The following is an 18,319-nucleotide window of genomic DNA, read 5'->3' as shown; positions in this document are numbered from 1 at the left end:
AAATAGCTTCTGCACAGAGTGATTGATTCCTGCGTTAGTGAAATTTTGCTCTCTTCTTCCTATTTAAAAGAATAACCTTTGCACCATAAAACAGGGAGGAGAGGCAGAATGATGAGAATGGCAATGAGTGATGAATATGGGAATCTTGGAGTATGAGAGTTCCATTGTGTCTTTGTGATGTTTATCTTTCCAAACTGTGAACTTTCAACATACTTGAGTCCAGTGGTTTTGGGTAGGTCGGGTGTGTCCCTTCCCGACTTTATGACTGGGTGGGAGACTCCTCTTACAGGGGACTTCCTGCTAAAGAGGAAATTCATAGACAAAATGAGTTTGCAAAGACAGATGTAGCTGTTGCTCTTCTCTCAGGAGACAACAAAACTGACTTTTGGTAATTAACTGAAGGAGGATTCAAAAATAGGATTGACTAATTGTCTGTTTGTGAACACAACTGTTTTCAAATATCCATTTGTTCAAATACTACATACATACTAGACAGACATAGCTGTGGGTACTCCGCACCTTTGAAAAATCAAACCAGTTATTTATGTACCCAACATTAGGCACGCAGGGTAAAATCCTGGTCCCAATGACAGTCCCCTGTAATATTTTGTCAAAGGCAAAACTCTGATTGACTTCAATGGGGGCCAGGAGTTTCTACCCCAATCTTGAAAACTGTGGGCTTGCTGCTTGCCCATAAAGGAGCATCATAAAGAAGAGGTTCAAGGTCAATGTTTAAATCCAAACTGCCCACACCATCATATTAGAAGGAGAATAGTTATGCCCCCTGAATCAACTCCTGTCTCTTCTTTCCTACCCTCCCCCACATTCAATGCTTACCTCGCTGATGCATCTTAGTGTGGCACTACAATGAATATGGATCATAGAATTACTATTTTGTTTTCTTCAAGCACAAAAGCCACGACAATACACTGTTCCGTGGTTAAACTGTGCAAAGGTCCATCTTATAATATAAAGAGACAATGTTAAAATTAAAAATACAAAAAAACAGATCGACCCAGAAGCTCCTCATTTTACAACTACAATGATTTCAAAAAATAATCTTTTCAGTAGCTAAAAATAGTGCTTCGAAAGGACACTCATATTACTGCCCGATCCAGTATAAATAAATCAGTGGATGTGTATCATCTGCTTTCATAGCATGTGTGTACCCTGGGTTTGTTTACATTGGATCACACAGTAAATTGAGTGTTTGGATTTTCTCAGTCTAAGCTATAATCCAAAATAATAATAAAAAAAATTAAAAAACCTAACTTGCTGTGCAGCTTGAGGTAAACAATCCTGCACATTCATGATGTGATCAGAGATGGAGGGTAAACAGAGGTTTCTTTAAATTGGGCTGCTCAGTGTCTGGAGTTTAATGTTTCTGAGTGAAGTGAGTGCTGGTGAAAGATATTGGTAATATAGCATTAGGGCCCAAGTTCTCCTTTAACACATGCAGCAGGGCAGCGGTAGTGTACATTTCTCCCAGACCAGCACCTTTGTGTCTCAGTTAATGCTCGCCCCTCTACTGAGACTGCTTAGTAAGAGTGCTAACTTTGATGATGTTTGTTGCGATGAAGAAAATCTGTCCTATAGGAGCTGGACAGTGCCCACCAACTCATTTTACAAAGGCCAATGAACAACATCAGATATTCATGTATTTTGTATATTGACATGGCCCAAATCTGAACCAGTGACAAAGCCATGAAAACTCTGTAAAAATATCACAGGGAACTGAACGACACACACGATTGATATTTGGAGCATGTAGTCCATTGTCAATCCCATAAATCAGGCAGTTTTCGGCACTATCAGATGATATGGCTGACTAGTGCAACTTGCCTTCCCATTCATCGCCCTTATATCTGCTCTGGCCTGACAGTCTAGAATTGAAAACACAGGGGACCAATAGATAATGGCCCCATTGTCAAACCTATATATTATTCAGTCGCCTGTGGGTTTTTTGTTTCACAATAAAGCAGGTTAAAAAAATCATAGAGGGGATAAGTGGGGCTGCAAGAGGTAGAAACATATTATACAGCTAGTGGGTAAACTGTATCTAAATATGCAGACAATAAGGAAAAAAGCAATATGCACTATACTGGAAATGTTTCACAGCAATTACTTGCACTAAACACAGTCTATCTTACTATAATTAACCACAGCTTATAAGACTAACCAGTCTTTCAGTGATGTGCATTTCAAAACCAAAGGACCTGTTACCTGTAAGTCACTCTAGGGCAAACTAGGTGATTTATGATAGACTTGTAAAAAAAAAAAAAAAACACTAGTTAATTAATTCTCAAAACTAGTAATTAATTCACTATACAGGACTATTAAAGGAGGAATCACCGAAAAAACTGATGGAATGGATTAGAGACTTTTACAATTTTCCCTCAGTGCTGGGAATAGGTGGTTTTCATGTTTCAAGTGAAGGTAAAAAGAAGGGTTTAAGACAATTGAAAGACTCTGTTTTTCAATTTCCTGAACTCACAGCCCTGATACTTTCTTTGTTGATACAGCAAACAATCAGAATATGAAGACTCAAGACTTGTCATTACTATAGTGATCAGCACAAGAGTAATGTCAATAAACAAATAGCTAAAAAGCAGAAAAATAAACATATATATCAAACATTTATAAATTAGCTCTGTTCTGTTGTCTTATGATGAAAATCAGCATGTTCTCTATAAGCCAGTAAATTCTTTGGGGAAATGGATTATCTTTTTGCTGTATGTGTCTACCCCACCTACACCACAACAGAGCTCTAATCCCAAATTGAAGTGTCTAGGTGATATTGCAATATAAATACATAATATTTTTTTCAAGCAATACACTTATTAAGGAACATACATTATACAGACTTACATATTGTCAGAACTTCCAAGCAGTCAGGAAACTTTGGACTCGAGGAAAGTGCTATATCCTTTTTGGGAGAGAAATAGAGACACACTGGATTAATAAATTATTCTAGTCCCACTTTATTTACACTATATGCAGTGTCTGCCAAATATAGCTTTGATTAGAGATGTTAAACAGCACATACTAGGTCTATTTCATAAACAGCACTCAAAGCTTCTCAGGAACATGCTAGTCACAGTGGCATCCCTCGCTATGTCAACCTCCAGCAGAGCAGTTTGGACAGATGCGGGATTACACAGTTGCAGATTCTTTCCCAGCAAGTCTAAATGACCGTGTTAAAAATACTGGCAGCTGCAGGAGCTTTGTCTACACTAGAGCTTGCACTGTTTTCTACGACTGGTGGAGCTGCATTAGTGTTAATAATGGTGGGCAATTTTTTGAAACAACAATCACCACCAAACAAACTAGCAAAGGCCCACTGAAGACAACAATGTGTTGAATATCTTTGTTGTTTGCTTGTGGAGTCAACTTGTTTTTCCCTGGATATTACCCAACAAAAAATGTAAACCCCTGGATATAGTTGCTTCCCCTTTTACACAACTGTTCTATTCTTTTTGTCACACTATTGAGGATGAAAGTATTGTTGATATAGTTTAACCACAGTGCTCAGTTAAAATGTGTCTAACTAGCATGATGTGACAGGTTTCAGAGTAGCAGCTGTGTTAGTCTGTATCCGCAAAAAGAACAGGAGTACTTGTGGCACCTTAGAGACTAACAAATTTATTTCAGCATGAGCTTTCGTGAGCTACAACTCACTTCTTCGAATGCATAGAAGGGAACACACAGACAGGAGATATTTATACATACAGAGAACATGAAAAGGTATGCATACCAACAGGAAGAGTCTAATCAATTGAGATGAGCTATCATCAAAAGGAGAAAAAAAACTTTTGAAGTGATAATTAAGATGACCCATAGAAGGTGTGAGGAGAACTTAACATAGGGAAATAGATTCTCTAAGGTGCCACAAGTACTCCTGTTCCTTTTAGGGTGATGTGGTATTTTGCTCACTGAGAATGGTCTGTAGACATCAGTGATAAATTCCTTTCAATGACTAAGGCATACGACACATTTGGCATTAATTACACTTCAGTACTAAAATGCTAGTTTGCCGTATCGCCCATCACTCGTAAATATTTTCCACTCATACATCAACAAATCTCTTGGAATAATTAGTGTGACCAGCTATGTAAATTGATTCCCAAGCTAAAGGATGTTTGAGCAAATTTAATTTTATAAAGATCACCTGAAGTATAAGTTTGCACAATGGCTTGTCCCTCGCACCACAATGAGCATTTATTCTCTCTTCTCTCTCCCCTCCTCTTCCTTCCTGGTGTCTCTGCCTGTAATCCTCTTCTTCAATGCATCCAAAATGCTGCTGTGAATATCAGTTTCCTTGCATGACATGGAATACATTTCACTCCCCTCTTTAAGCCCATCCACTGATTTCCCCTTGCCTCTGGCAGCATGTTCAAACTACCTGTCTTCACCTTCCAGGGTCTGTACACTATCACTTTCTACTCCCCAACCCTTGCTGCCTAGTCCAGATGTGTGTAATAATGAAAACATGGACTCTTGGCAGGGCTTTGGAGTGGAGCCCGGAGCTGAAGCGTGGAGCAGTGGAGCTGTAGGTTTTTGCCTGGAGCTGGAGCACAGCTCCAAGGCCCTGACTCTTGGTAGTGAATAAACCACACTAGACTGGCATAATTATGTACAGTAGTAGTAGAAGTTATTAAAACAGTACAAATGTCCATTGGCATTCTGATTTAAAATGGAGTCCTACCAGCATTATATAAGCATGAAATGCAACGTTTTAACAAAAGTTTCTGAGATCTTAAATGGGGCCATCCTTCTGGGCTATTTTCCTCTTGCTCATTGCAGAATCATCCAATTCTACCTCATGATTTTACAGAATGAGGTTCCTAATCACACCAATTAGCCTGCATGAAAAGTTTTACTGTGCTTAGAGGTACTTGTAACATATATTTTCACAGGTCTTGATTTTGCATTTTTTATTTCTCTGCAGGGTGGATTTGATTTAAATCACTAGTCAGGAAGACTCAATTTAATCATGGATTTCTACATAGAAGTGCATTCTTGTTGGCTGTTACAACCTTAATACATATTCTTAGGAATAGATGTAGGTTTCATTTTTAGAAGGTACACACTACACATTTTAAGTGATTTATTTTGAAAACTTTTCAGATTTGTTTTACAGCTATATCAGAAAATGAATGATTACTTTGTTATTTCATTTAGCAAAGGTAATTGAAGCAGATATTTATGAAGTCATTGGAAGGTGAACTATCTCCAATTCAGCAGGCTAATCATTAATATTTGGAGGATTTTCTTGCCATGCTGTATTAAGAGAACATCATCAGATAGACATATACATTGTTTTATTTAACTATAACAACGTTATGTATTATGGATTTTTTTCTTCAAACAGCAAAACTAAGCATCTCTGATGGTATCTTCTAGACCAGGGATCAGCAACCTTTGGCACATGGCCCTTCAGGGTAAGCCCCTGGCAGGCCGGGCTGGGCCAGTTGTTTACCTGTGGTGTCCGCAGGTTCGGTCGATCGCAGCTCCCACTGGCTGCGGTTTGCCGCTCCAGGCCACTGGGAGCTGCGGGAAGCGGCAGCCAGCATATCTCTCAGCCTGCGCCACTTCCCGCAGCCCCCATTGGTCTGGGATGGTTAACTGTGGCCAGTGGGAGCCACGATCAGCCAAACCTGCAGACGCTGCAGGTAAACAAAGCGGCCCGGCCCACCAGTGGCTTACCCTGATAGGCCACGTGCCAAAGGTTGCCGATCTCTGTTCTAGACAGAGCATTGAGTCCCATTGAGTAGATAGAAAGATTAACCTAAATAATCTATACACAAGCCCCTGGGATCCCATAAAATTGGGTTCCTAATCCATGAACTGTTGGAACTCATTTACAAAACTTTTCTTAAACATTACATGAATATATTGTCGCATATTGTAGAATTAGAATTTATAATCTCTATTCCATGATGAGATATCTTTGAGGTATAATATATTTTAATTAAAACTCTCTTTAGATTAAAAAGCATTTTATCAAAAAAAAATCTGATTAAAGAAAAACAAAACTTTTTTTTTAATTTAAAATCATTGCTTTTTATCCACCCTGTTTCTCTGTGTGTATTTAGTATTTTACACATATGCTGTGTTACAATCATTTTGATTTTTTTCCTTGGCACTTGAAGAACACAAGAGGTGTTGGTATTTCTTACTGCCCAGGCCATCCTTTGTTTAAGGTTCTTCTGAATGCTAATTAGGTTTTCACTATCCTTGGATAAAGTATTAGCTAGAAAGCTACTCATATTGAGTCACAGACTTGAAATTACCATATTTCTTAGTAAATCTCCTAATTCAACCAATATCGAATGCAGTTTCTTATGGACTGTGTCTAAGCATAGGCCCTGCACTGAATTTCACTTCTTATTCATCTGCTTTCTTCTAAAGTGGATCTGAACAATGACAGTGCACACAGTACAGCACGAGACTATACTTGTATCAGTGTCTTCTAAGTTAAATCTGTTTACTTTATTGAGAATGCTTACTACTGTCAGAGTCATAGGTGGTGCTGGAGGGGAAGCTGTATTCTGTTACATTGGAGCAACACCAATAGTTTTTATTTTGCTCTCATGCACTTTATTCCTAAAAGAAACTTATGTCCAAAGTTCAGTAAGCTGTTATGCAACAGAAATCAAATACTCTATGCTGGTTCTTTCAGAATTTGTTCCTGCTCACAAGGGTGTTGTCATAAACAGATAAGTAAGAGTTAATAAGACAGAAGTACTTCATATCTCTTTTGCCTGTAAAGGATTAACAAGATCAGTGAGCCTGGCTGTCACCTGACCAGAGGACTAATCAGGGGACAGGATACTTTCAAATCTTGAGGGAGGGAAGTTTTTGTGTGTGCTGTTAGATTTTGGTTGTTGTTCTCTCTGGGTTCTGAGAGTGACCAGACATGCAACCAGGTTTCTCTCCAATCTCCCTGATACAGGTTCTTGTAGATTCAAAATAGTAAGTACTAGGTGATAAGGCGAGTTAGGCTTATGTTTGTTTTCTTTATTTGCAAATGTGTATTTGGCTGGAAGGAGTTCAAATTTGTATTTTGCTGAAAGGATTTTAATTTGTATTTGTATACTTAGGCTGGGAGGGTATTCCCAATGTCTATAGCTGAAAGACCCTGTAACATATTTCATCTTAAATTTACAAAGATAATTTTTACTGTTTTTTTTCCTTTCTTTAATTAAAAGCTTTTCTTGTTTAAGAACCTGATTGTTTTTTTATTTCTGGTGTGAGACCCCAGGGGACTGGGTCTGGATTCACCAGGGAATTGGTGGGGAGAAAGGAGGGAAGGGGCAGAGAAAGGTTAATTTTGTCTCTGTGTTAGGATTATTTTCTCTCTCAGGGAGAGTCTGGGAGGGGGAGAGAGAAGGAGGGGGGAAGGTGAATTTTCCTCTCTGTTTTAAGCTTCAAGGAGTTTGAATCACAGTAATCTTCCAGGGTAACCCAGGGAAGGGAAGCCTGGGAGAGGCAACGGTGAGGGAAAGGATTTACTTCCCTTGTGTTAAGATCCAGAGGGACTAGGGTCTTGGGGGTCCCCGGGCAAGGTTTTGGAGGGACCAGAGTGTACCAGGCACTAGAATTCCTGGTTGGTGGCAGCGCTACAAGTACTAAGCTGGTAATTGAGCTTAGAGGAATTCATGCTGGTACCCCATCTTTTGGATGCTAAGGTTCAGAGTGGGGAATTATACCATGACAAGTGTATAGACACCCTCTTGTGGAAGCTGCCCATTTTACATGAGAACAGTATGCACACAAACCCACATACCAGCACTTGTTTGTCTCAGGACTATGAAGTGTTCATCCAGCAGAATGGTATCCTGACATCTAAAATCAAATCCCATAACCCAGCCATTCTACATTTAGCACCTTCCTCCAGTTATGGGGCAGAGAGAAAACAGTTTCAGACTACCATTGGGAAGAGCAAACAAGAGGACATGTGACCAATATATTTTAAAGGCTATTTTATCAAGAATGATATTTCTCCCCAAAACAGATATTCAAAGGAATAAATGCCAGAAAGTGCATTTTCTCATCCCTAGTCCAAAGAGATTGTTTTTCCCTTCCTCGATGCTGTAAGTGCAGGAGTTTAGCTGGCCCCAGTGGGCGGTTATAAGGCTTTTATTCTATCTTTTTATTATGGACAGGTAATTTAAATATCTTTCTTAGTACACTCTTTGTATCAGCCATAATTTGTAGCCATCTTATGACTAGGAAAATAGGATCTCCAACTCATACATGTGTAACCCTTCTGCCAGGTGGAGCTGGCAGCAACCAGGGTCAATATCTAGGGGTTCCTTTTCAACAATACAACACAGAACCAGCTCAAACCCCAACTAGTAACCTGAGAAAATTACACACCACCCAGGGCACCTTTGAGAGGCCACACTTCCCCACTCACAAGCACAGAGATTGAGTGTAGAGAAGAAATTTTTAATGAAAGGAAGGAAGTCACCCACTATTAATTAGGGCAGTGTTTCCCAAACTTGGGAAGCCATTTGTGTAGGGAAAGCCCCTGGCGGGCCGGGCCGAGGGCCGTACTGGCCACTGCTTCCAGCAGCTCCCAATGGCCTGGAGCGGTGAACTGCGACCAGTGGGAGGCGCGATCGGCTGGACCTGTGGATGCCGCAGGTAAACAAACCGGCCCGGCCTGCCAGGGGCTTCCCCTACACAAGCGGCGTCCCAAGTTTGGGAAACACTGAATTAGGGGAAAGGCCACAAGCACGATTCATAAACTGTGAGCAGGACACCCACCCCAGAGTGCACGGGGCAGTCTTCTACCTCATGTTCTGGTGTTCAACCAGGGCCGGCTCCAGGCACCAGTGGAGGAAGCACATGCCTCGGGCGGCACATGCTTTTCTTTCTTTTGCTTGGGGCAGCAAAAATGGTAGAGCTGGCCCTGTCTACAACCAAAAGTTCTTTTAGTGTGCCCCTTTCTGATTCCTCACCATACCCCCACTCACAGTGGTTGTCCTTGGTCAGTGAGGACCCAGGGTTCAGGGACCCACCTGGGGAAGAAGGCACCTTGCTTGCTCTGCCATCTGAGTACTTGCTTCACCTGGCCGCCCTGCCAGCCGCTGCTCCTCGCCGCCTGGCCACCCCGCCACCCGTCAGTTACCTTCTGCTGCCACCTACCTCTCTCTGTGACTTCTGTAGGTCAGTCTCTTAGTGATTTTTAGCTCTCAGCAGGCTAGGCAGAAACACTGCCCCACCACAACTGATTTCAGCTCTTACCGAGTACTTAAAATAGCAAAAGGCTCCTACTGAAGCCTACTTAGCTCCATCTCTGAACAGTGGGGTGGGACAGGTTAAATCAGACCGGGGACCTCTTCGCTAGGACAACTGTCCCCAACTCCCCACTCCTTTTACTTTCATAGGGGTCTAGCATTTGAGCCCCAAGCTTAGCGAGTTCCTTTCAGCTGAGGGTGACCCCTCAGTTGGGACAAGCTCAGCACAGTTCTGCTCCCCTTTAGTCATACAATGACGATAACATTTCACTACCCCTGCATTCAGTACTAAAGTGATTTGTAACCCAATACCAGCCAAAGTTGATCACTTGGAGCTCCACAGCTCCTGTTTTCTAGATACCTATGCAAAGTAGTTATGTGCATGTAAATACAGTTTGCTCCTGAAGTCTCTCCCGCTCCCCAACTAGCTGTCAGGGGAGAGTTCATTCAGACCCTGCTTACACATGCTTTCAACGACTCAGGAGCACTGAAGAGCAATGCATGCTGTATCACCTCAATCACCTTCCCCCATGCTGATACTCCTTCTTTTCTAGAAAAACTTAAACAATTAATTAATTAAGGCCTGGAGGGTTTTTTCCAAATGTTAGAATACTCTACCCAATTTTCACAATCCTAGAATAACTAGATGTTTTGCTACAATGAAAAGCTAAAAGTGTTAATCTTTAAATTGTCATCATTAGGTTTCAGAGTTATTGTCCAAATGAGATGAACCAAGGCAATTCACACCAGCTAGAGTTGTTCTTTCAGGTGTTCTCTCTGACAACACTGCAGTGGTTTAACATTCTAATGGCTTTCTTCATAAGCCCAAGGGTAAAGAATTTAAGCCTAAGGGTAAACAAACAAAAAAAAACTGAGAGTGCTCTCCAGAAGAGCACTGCTTCTGCACATTTTGTACTCACACTGCCTGGAGATCTCTGGTTTCTTCCTTCCAAGTATACTGTACTTTACCATTTGGGGCTTTTGTATTGAGATCATTTATCACTATATTTATCTCCAGACTATTCCTGGATTCCCCACATTATACTGAAATACCATCTCCCTCTCACAAGTCAAACAGAAACTATCAACTGAGAAGAGTTTGTTTACTAACCAATAGGGACAGAGAAATATTGAAATGTTCAGAGTCTCAAGTTAGAACTGTTGCCAGAATTTTCAGACATATAAAATACTTTCTGTAGCCCGTGATGTCTGACATAGACAGACTGCCAGAGAAAGGTCATCCAAATCCAAATCATCAATAGTACAATGGTGGCAGAAGATGTGAAAAACAATTACAGTACACATGTTCTTTTCCCCTTAGGACAAAGAGTCTGACGCTATACCATTTTTTTTATACTAACAAGGATGTAACTAATTCATGTTCTATAGCAGTGTTTTCAAAACTTGGGATGCCGCTTGTGTAGGGAAAGCCCCTGGCGGACTGGGCCAGTTTGTTTACCTGCCGCATCTGCAGGTTCGGCTGATCGCGGCTCGCACTGGCGGCGGTTCGCTGTTTCAGGCCAATGGGAGCTGCTGGAAGCGGTGCGGGCCGAGGGACGTACTGGCCACCGCTTCCAGCAGCTCCCATTGGCCTGGAGCAGTGAACCGCAGCCACTGGGAGCCGCGATGGGCTGAACCTGCGGACGAGGCAGGCAAACAAACCGGCCTGGCCCACCAGGGACTCTTCCTACACAAGCGGCGTCCCAAGTTTAGAAAGTACTGTTCTATAGCATAATACAAAGCTCAGTTTCTGTTCCTTTATAATAGTTTTTAAATTGTTCCATTTATGTATAATAGGTAAAGTAGTTTGGGTCCAGTTAAGGTATTTGGATTCAAAACATTTCCTCAGCCCTAAAGCAGGAGCACCACAAGTAAACCTCTGATACAGGCCCTCCTCAATACATACATAGATTCTACATGAGTGAATTTTGCAAAGATTTGAGGATGCACTAACATGCATCTCTACTGTTATTTAAAACTACTGTTACTCTGATTCAAAACAGTCCAGTGTATATTCCCAGAAGGGAACAAGAAGTGAATTTTGTCTTTGGAGTGAAGTTTATAAACCCTGTCATTGGAGGCAGATGATAGCTGAAAATGGGCAGGCATCACTGGCTCTGAGCCTGAGTCTCAGCATGGCAATTTACAACAGCAAGTAAAGATCTGATTCTAAAAAGGACAAGCAAAGGTAACCTTAAATGCCTTTGTTGTTTAGCACTGAAATGGGAAGAAACTCCGTAGTTTTGGTTCACAGGGGGCCATGCAAAAATATCATTCTTCAGTTTCAAGAGATGCAGTTCAGATTCCCAGAATTTCACTTTTGAACAAGCCCAAAAAGTTAAAGCAAGAGTAGTTGAAATCATAGTTTACTGCTTGCTTTCTGCCAACATTCAAATGATTGCTTTTTACTCACACAACTGCTAGCAAAAAGCAAATTTCAAAGTCTCATGCACAAGCATTTATGGTAACCAAAGTGAATGTCAAACTCCCAAGCATGAGTATTTATGGAAATCAAATTTTAAAACAGATAGTAAACAAGACAGACAATGACCTGATTTCCACTCTTCATAAATAGGGCCACACCCCATACACACACAGTTATATTGTGTCAGAGATTGTGCACTATGACAGAAATGTGTAGTTCATCAAAGGCAGCACACATGGTATATTTTAAATGGGGTGGAATATTACTTAAAAAAATCCTGTGATAGAGCCCTGGCAAAGAGTCATTTCAATGAGACAATTAAATGTAAACTCCCCACCTAATCAATAAAATGGCCAGTTTAATATTTTTAGGAAGCATGCTTTGGACAAGGCCAGTAGGGCCCAGAAATAAAAAGATTTTAAATGGTCTAAAATGCCCTAATCCTGTTTATATGCTACCTCTTCCTAATCTACCAACTTTCCCTGAGAGATTAAGCACCCTGGGCGCTTCTTTAAGATCTCCTGAGTTATGTTCATCCAGTCAAGCAGCAGAAATTGACCCATCACAACTAAGCAATACAACTTGAGTTTCAAATACTGAGTAGCAAACATTCCCATTTTAAACATTGGGTATGTCTACACCGTATAGAAGGTGTGATTGCAGTTTGGCTAGGCACACCTGCACTAGCTTTAATCTAGCAAGCTCAACTAAAACTAACACTGAAGAGATGACAGCACGGATCCCCAACATGGGCTATCAACATGAATTCATTCCCAGGATTCTGGGCAGGCTTGTACAGCCCACATTTAAACCCATGCTGCTAGTTTTAGCCATGATAGCTGAAGCTAGTGCAGATATGCTTGCCCAAGCTGTAACCACTTACTCGACTGCAGTGTGGATATACCCACTGTGACGAGTTCGGTCACATAGACCGCCTTGGGGCTGTCACCTGATGTGCTGAGATTACCTCTGAGCCCATTTTCCCTGCCATCTTGGGACTCCAGAACCCTGTCTTGTTGAGCCAGAGACACAAGCCTGCTGCAACCCAGACTCAGGGTCCGGTCCACACCCCCAGAGCTGCAGACTTTAACCAAAAACTGCTCAGTAAGTCACCTATCTCCAGCACCCAGACACCCTGTCCCCAAGGGGATCCAAACCCCAAATAAATCTGTTTTACTCTGTATAATGCATATACAGGGTAAACTCATAAATTGTCTGCCCTCTATAACACTGATAGAGAGATATGCACAGCTATTTGCTCCCCCAGATATTAGTCACTTACTCTGGGTTTATCAATAAACAAAAGTGATTTTATTACGTATAAAAAGTAGGATTTAAGTGGTTCCAAGTAATAACAGACAGAACAAAGCAAAATAAAAGCAAGTCTAAGCTTAATACATTAAGAAACTGTTTACAGACAAATCTCACCCTCAGAGATGTTCCAATAAACTTCATACTTCTAGGATGGCATGGACTGCACCCTCAGCAAGTTTGCAGATGATACTAAACTGGGAGGAGTGGTAGATATGCTGGAGGGTAGGGATAGGAATCAGAGGTGAGGCCTCATCTGGAGTGCTGTGTCTAGTTTTGGGCCCTACACTACAAGAAGGATGTGGAAAAATTGGAAAGAGTCCAGCAGAGGGCAACAAAAATGGTTAGGGGGCTGGAGCACATGACTTATGAGGAGAAGCTGAGGAAACTGTGACTGTTTAGTCTGCAGAAGGGAAGAATGAGGGGGGATTTGATAACGGCTTTCAACTACCTGAAAGGGGGTTCCAAAGAGGATGGATCTACACTGTTCTCAGTGGTACCAGATGACAAAACAAGGAGTAATGGTCTCGAGTTGCAGTGGCGAGCTTTAGGTTGGATATTAGGAATAACTTTTTCACTAGGAGGGTGGTCAAGCACTGGAATGGGTCACCAACGGAGGTGGTGGAATCTTCTTCCTTAGAGGTTTTTAAGGTCAGGCTTGACAAAGCCCTGGCTGGGATGATTTAGTTGGGGATTGGTGCTGCTTTAAGCAGGGGGTTGGCTAGATGACTTCCTGAGGTCCCTTCCAACCCTGATATTCTATGCTCCCCTAAATCAACACACATCCCCAAGTCTGATTAATTATGTTGACAAATTAATCCATCTGGCAAATCCTTCTGCAAATACAGGTTGGAACCCTGGTTCTACTAAAGACAATGGGGAGTTCCGGCACTGACTTCAATGGGAGGAGGCAAGATTTCACACAAAGTATTTAACAATTTATAAACTATTTTTCATTAGATGCATTTTGTTTAACATATAACAAGAAAATCAAGGTAATTTGCATTTCATGCCCTTAGCCATGCTTGTAAGAAAGACATTCATTTCATGAACTGAATAAATTTTTAATAAGCTCTTTTTATGTGTTTTTCAGAGGATATTATGAAATTAGAAGAGAAAAATTTCCAGGTGGCAAGAAAAGACTCATATTGTGTATAGACTAATTTTGCTCTGTACAGCAATATTTTTACTTTGTTTTTTTGTGTAATTTATACATACATATATGTATGCAAATTATAACATTTGTATAAAAGAAACATCATCCATGAGAAACCACATAACATTCCAAAACTGACACGTATTAAAACAATGACAGCTTGCTGAATTGCCAATATATTCTTCCACTTCTGGTAAAAACACTGTATGGCTTATAATAGTCAATAATGCATATTAATTAAAATACAGGGTTAATTCTGAGAAGAAAAAAAGACAACAAAGCAAAAGACATTAAATTTCATAGCACTGCACATTAAAGAGATAAGTAAATCTAAATACGACTATGTTACATGCTTATAACTAAAATGCTACATACCTACATAAGCATGTGTGTAAAACTATGATAAACAAACCTAATTAAAACCTTTGGTTCTGTGAAAACAGCGCAGCAAAATACATGTTGCATTAAGTGTTTACAACAAATTACACCTCTACCCTGATATAATGCAGTCTTCAGGAGACAAAAAGAATCTCACCCGATTATAGGTGAGACCGCGTTATATCAAACTAGCTTTGCCTCCCCCCAATTCCTTGTTCTCTGGCCGTCCCCTCCAGAGACCTCCATCCCTAATCACTCCCAGGATCCCACTCCCTACCCAACCTGCCTGTCCCCTGACTGCTCCGATCCCTATCCACCCCTCCCCGCCCCCTGACAGGCACTCACCGGCAGCGGTGGGAAGCAGAGCAGCCCAGCCCCAGTCCGCTCCACCGTGCCAGCTCCCAGCCACGTGTTCCGCTTCCTGCCGTTGGTGAGTGCGGGGAGGTTGGGGAAAGGATACCCTCTGCACTCACCTGTGGCAAGAAGCAGGCCCAGCCTGCTCCGCTTTACTTGCCCTGGCCCCAGCCGTGTCGCTGGGGGGCGGCTGGGGAAAGGTCCTGCATTCACCTGTGGTGAGAAGCGGAGCGCCACAGCTGGGAGCTGGCAGAGTGCAGCTGGCTGGGGCTGAGCTGCTCTGCTTCCCGCCTCTGGTGAGTGCGGGGAGATTGGGGAAAGGATGCCCTCCAGTGGTTTCCCCAGGACTTGAAATTAGGGGAGGTGTTTGAATTTACAGGGGGGGTGTCAGGACCAATGAGATAAATAAAAGAGATATGAATAAAGTAAATGTTTTGTTAGGATTATGCAAATTTAACATAAGAATAATGCAAGTTACACCAAAACACATAACAGGTCAAGATTTCTAAAAAAATATACATTTTAAAAAAAAGTATTTAATTTAAATTGACTTTTGAAAAGTAAGCCATCATGGGATAAGAGGAAAGTCCTCTCATGGATCAGTAACTGGTTAAAAGATGGGAAACAAAAGGTAGGAATAAATTATCAGTTTTCAGAATGGAGAGAGATAAATAGTGGTATCCTAGAGGTCTACAAAATCTTGACTGGTGCGAAGAAAGTGAATAAGGAAATTTTATTTAATCCTTCACATAACACAAGAAATAGCAGTCACCCAATGAAATTAATAGGCAGCAGGTTTTAAAAAAACAAAAGGAAGTACTTCTTCACACAATATAAAGTCAACCCAGGGAACTCTTTGCCAGGGATGCTATGAAGACCAAAACTATAACTGGATTATAAAAAGAACTAGATAAATTTCTGGAGAGTAAGTCCATCTGTGGCTATTAGCCAGGATGGGGAGGGATGCAACACCATGCTCTGAGTGTCCCTAGCCTGTTTGCCAGAAGCTGGGAATAGGCAACAGGGGATGGTCACTTGATGATTATCTGTTCTGTTCATTCCCTCTAAAGCACCTGGCCTTGATCACTGTTATAAGACAGGGTACTGGGCTATATGGACCACTGGTCTGACCCAGTATGACCATTCTTATGCAAAAATTAATTATAATAATAAAAATGTTTAGTACAGAAACTCCCCATCATAATGACCTCCCAAGATAGCAACAATGTGAGATAACAACGTTGGCAAATAATGCATTTTAAAAATCTTGGCCTACTAGGAAACATATTTATATAAGTTTCCATTCCCAGTCACAAATCTAGCATTCTGGAGCAAAGTGACTAAAATATAGTCCAACAAACAAATGTTTATTTAACATGCCCTTCACTTTTCCCTCCACCGCACTCCACTCACCGGTGTTGTCCTTGGTCAGTGGAGACTCAGAGTTCAGAGGTGCTTTCACGTGAGTACACCTCCCAGGTGGGGGACAAGGAGGCACTTTGCTTGTTCCTCCAGCTGCTCACTGTTCGCTCTGGCCACCCATGTCTATTCGTTGTGCCACCATTCACTCCACCGCTCTGTTGCCAATGGCCCTGCACAGTCACCTTCTGCTGCCACCTGCCACTGTGACCTCTGCGAGTTGGTCTCTTGAGGTTCCACCAGCTCTCAGTGATTTCAGCTGAGCTCTCAGTGTGGGAACCTCGCTCGCTGCTAGTGCAGTCTGGGCTGTCTCTTACACAAAAACACTGTACCCACAGGACCACTGTCCCCACAAAAGGACTAAGCACTTAAACCTGATTGTCAGTGATTTCAGCTGCAGTGGTCACTTAACAGAAGACTCTCTGTGGAGCCTAATCAGCTCTGTCTTTAAACAGTAGAGAGGGACAGGTCCCCACCCTCTCTCTTGATGCCTTCAAATCATCACAGGCTAAGTACAGTTCTACTGCCCTTTACTCATACAATAAGAACAACATTTCATCCCCCATTCCCCCCACATTCAAGTGGTTTGTAACCCAACCCCAGCCTATTTAAATTTAACAATAGAAAAAAGGACAGTGTTCTAACTTCAGGGTCAAAACATACAGCAGTTATGTATGAAAATTTCATTGTTCAGAAATGGCCACAGAGGGGAGCTATTTCTACAAGAATGGGTTTTACTTTGTCTTGTTAGCCCTTGGATTATGCTAAATAAAAAAGCAAGCAATAAGGAAGGAAGTTAGTTTTGGCTTAGAGGCATAAATAAATAAATAAATAAATAAATCCACTCTTCCTATAAAACTATTATCAATCCTATAGCTGACATTAACATGAAGACCAGCTGTCCATATGAAGAGAAATATTTTCTTTAAAATTTGTCCAGCTTAAAATCTGCTTACATTCATTCACTATAAAATCAATTTCACAGCTGTGTGGTAACAGTTTAGACTACAAATAACCAGATTTATATCACTTTTCCTATTCTTTCCTCTATCATTTTGTTTCATATCTAAGGTCATCACAAACCTAAACATTTTTTTAAATGAAGTCAGTCACCTAATACTTCTGAACTCTTAGATCTCCTTATATAGTATTAGTCTTATATAGTTGTTTTACATATTAACGTTTTCTGTTAATCAATACAAACAGATTACATCATAGAGAATTTACCTTAAAGATGTCAGATATAAAGCTGTGAAATCTGTCAGCAAAATTTGACACAAGTTCCCCGCAGATCAATCCATGCTCTCCATATGTGCAGCAATCCCTTGGCCCAATTGAGTAAAAGAGGGAGACGCAGCCCTAATTCTGAATGTTCATATTTGTCTGGGCTTATAAGGGATTCTGAAAGTTACATGAACATGGTCCGTAGCTTAATATAAACATAGATAAAGAAGAAAAACTTTAAAGAACAGCGAGGTTAGAGATGGAAAGAGTGTGATCAGTGGAAGGAAGGATAGAGCAATCTCTGCTAAGGCATAATTAACAAGTTCATCACAGGCATCTATAGTCTTTTCAGTAATAAGGAGTACTTGACCGCCACAAGTTGACAGCTGTCAAGAGTCTATAATACCTGGAGCTGATTGAAAAGCCGACACTTTCATTAAAATCTCTTTGAACACATTTTCACCTTTTTTTTTTGGAAAAAATATTTTTCAGAGAAAATGCTCCAACCGACTCCAATAACAGCCCTCAGGAATGGGTGAAAAGACAGGCTGAGCTGCGCAGCTCAACAGTACCTTGGGTGCAGTACAGGGGGATGTTTTGCAGGCCAGTGCAGTGCAGCAGCGGGCTGCTCCGGCTGCAGCGTGGGGGATGTTTTGCAGGCCAGTGCAGTGCAGCAGCGGGCTGCTCCGGCTGCAGCGTGGGGGCGTTTTGCAGACGCTAGGGGCAGGTACAGGCCAGGGGCAGCTCACCAAAGTTCAGTGCCTGGGAACTTTTGGTGACCACTAATTTTCTTTTGGTCACGTG

General features: G+C 41.5%; 1 long non-coding RNA gene across 1 annotated transcript in view; it reads right to left on the bottom strand.

Annotated features, from left to right (window-relative positions):
- LOC127058223 (uncharacterized) overlaps positions 1 to 18,319 on the bottom strand; it is a 36,183-nt gene that overhangs the window by 17,277 nt on the left and 587 nt on the right. The window contains exon 2 of the long non-coding RNA XR_007776316.1: positions 2,869 to 2,926. This is a non-coding gene — a long non-coding RNA (uncharacterized LOC127058223). The remainder of the gene's footprint in view (positions 1 to 2,868; positions 2,927 to 18,319) is intronic.

This window comes from Gopherus flavomarginatus, chromosome 9 (assembly GCF_025201925.1).
Source record: "Gopherus flavomarginatus isolate rGopFla2 chromosome 9, rGopFla2.mat.asm, whole genome shotgun sequence".
Classification (NCBI taxonomy): domain Eukaryota; kingdom Metazoa; phylum Chordata; order Testudines; family Testudinidae; genus Gopherus; species Gopherus flavomarginatus.
Note: the sequence above shows the minus strand (reverse complement) of the source record. Positions and strands in the feature narration are given on the sequence as shown.